This window comes from Schistocerca piceifrons, unplaced genomic scaffold (assembly GCF_021461385.2).
Source record: "Schistocerca piceifrons isolate TAMUIC-IGC-003096 unplaced genomic scaffold, iqSchPice1.1 HiC_scaffold_1220, whole genome shotgun sequence".
Classification (NCBI taxonomy): domain Eukaryota; kingdom Metazoa; phylum Arthropoda; class Insecta; order Orthoptera; family Acrididae; genus Schistocerca; species Schistocerca piceifrons.
This window is the reverse complement of record NW_025727038.1, coordinates 1-2,500: the sequence shown is the minus strand read 5'-3', so window position 1 is coordinate 2,500 and position 2,500 is coordinate 1.

The window sequence follows — 2,500 nt, the reverse complement described above, 5'->3', positions numbered from 1 at the left end:
AGCTCCAACGCCAGCGCCACAGAAGGACAAAAGCCCCACTTGGGTGCCGAAGCGAACTCTCCAGCACAGCGCACGCGCCAACACATCCGCACAGCTGCGATACAAACCACCAGCGAGAACCGCTGGGGCGACCGAGCAGCAGACGGCGTCGCGGCGCCGAGCGCCGGGCGGCGGCGCATCCTCAACGCACACAGTCCTCATCGGACCAGCACACTGAAGATGTCCACCGCGCTTCGCACCGGGCCCGCGAGGACCTACTTTGGCCGCACGGCGCCGCGCGCAGGGTGCGCCGGCGCGCAGCTGCGACGCCTGCCGCGTCCGTCGGCCGGCGCGCCTGCCACTGGCCGCCCCCACCAGCCGGCTGTAGCGCGTGCGCCCACGCACCGCGCGGCCAGCACGCCGGGAGGCGCCCCCTCACCGGCCGGGGACGGTCCCACCCAGCCACCGCCGCGTATCGCTTCACACCCAGATGCCGTTCAGTTTCGTCGGCATGGTGGGTATCGCTGGAACAACCGGTTAGTACCTCAACCTATCGTCGCCATCACCGATTCACCCCTAGCGAGAACAACCGCACCACAACAGGTTACCATTTGTTCATTTGCGTAACTTCACCAGAAAACGCAGGCGTCCATCGCCATTTGCAACTTCAACGATTATTGCATGCCTGTGTCAGGTGTCACGCCACACTACGTCTGCCCACATACACGCAACAAAATGTGCACGCCTAGACAATACGTGGAAGGTGGCCCCCGTACGTATGCGATGTCCATTGCTCGAACGACTGTCAACCGGCCTCTGTAGCATGTCGCAGATATGGAACGCGGTGCACCATGCCATCACGGTGTGTGAGGAGAGACGACTAGGTCCGAATACATCAACAGACAGCTCATGCTGATCGCCATCCACGGCGTCCGTTCCTCCCACACGTCTCTATGGCGTACCACACTGCAATCCAGCTCTCATAGGGAGACGACACGTAGCTGCGTGCACAATATTTGCACTGTATGGTCCGCCGTTTTTGGGCGCAGTCGTTGTGCGGTCCACACATGTGCCACGATGTATCATTCAGTACATAAGGACGAATGTGCAGTACAGATTGTGGTTCACGCGTACGACATCAGCGGACAGTTGACACAGGCCGCACCACAACGTAGCCTGAGTACGTCGCATGCGAAGGGCATTGAACATGCAAACTTCTCACCACCAGCTTGCGAAGGCAGGGGGCAAGGTGGGGACGTGGGGAGGGGCGGCATGTACGTCCTGCTGCCATCCACATTACAGTGTACAGCAGGAGCATGTGGAAAGTGAGCAAGACTTGCAAGGTGTTTAACATGAAGCGATACACAGGGGTGCGGGCAGTGCGAGTAGCGAACTATATTGCGAGGGTTGCGGGTGGGCAACACTACAGTAATTGAACGAGTCGTATAACAATTACAGAGCAGGTTTAGGCGACAACGTGGGTTACGTTAAGGCGACAACATGGGTTAGGTTAAGGCACAACATGGGTTAGGTTAAGGCACAACATGGGTTAGGTTAAGGCACAACATGGGTTAGGTTAAGGCACAACATGGGTTAGGTTAAGGCACAACATGGGTTAGGTTAAGGCACAACATGGGTTAGGTTAAGGCACAACATGGGTTAGGTTGAGGCACAACATGGGTTAGGTTAAGGCACAACATGGGTTAGGTTGAGGCACAACATGGGTTAGGTTGAGGCACAACATGGGTTAGGTTGAGGCACAACATGGGTTAGGTTAAGGTACAACATGGGTTAGGTTAAGGTACAACATGGGTTAGGTTAAGGTACAACATGGGTTAGGTTAAGGTACAACATGGGTTAGGTTAAGGTACAACATGGGTTAGGTTAAGGTACAACATAGGTTAGGTTAAGGTACAACATAGGTTAGGTTAAGGTACAACATAGGTTAGGTTAAGGTACAACATAGGTTAGGTTAAGGTACAACATAGGTTAGGTTAAGGTACAACATAGGTTAGGTTAAGGTACAACATAGGTTAGGTTAGGTTAGGTTAGGTTACACGTTGTTGTACGGAAAGGTGTAGGGGGTGGGGGGGGGGGCGGGGCGGCAGGTTCGTTGATAGTGATTATAGTAAGTGAATGCTTGTGACATGATCAGATTTGTCACGTCAGGATGCACCTTTGGCTTATTAGAGGCGGCGCTCCAATTCTATGCTTGTGTGAGACCTGTGTCTTTGACTCATGTCATTGTTTGTGCGCTGTGACAGGAGGTACTATTGTGATGTTGGGTGCACCGTTGTATAGGACATGTGTGGGTGTTGGTGCCTGGTCTGCGCAATGGTGGATGTCGAAAGGCTGGGATATTGTATTTTCCGCACGGACCTCCTGGTCTGGTTGTGATAGTGTGGATTGTGTAATGTGGCGGAGAAGATGCACTGGATGTTGTTCCATGCTGGTGCTTACATATTGTATGTGCGCCTGTTAGAAGCAGAGAGTGGTGCGTGATCAGAGTGTCTGGCTGACG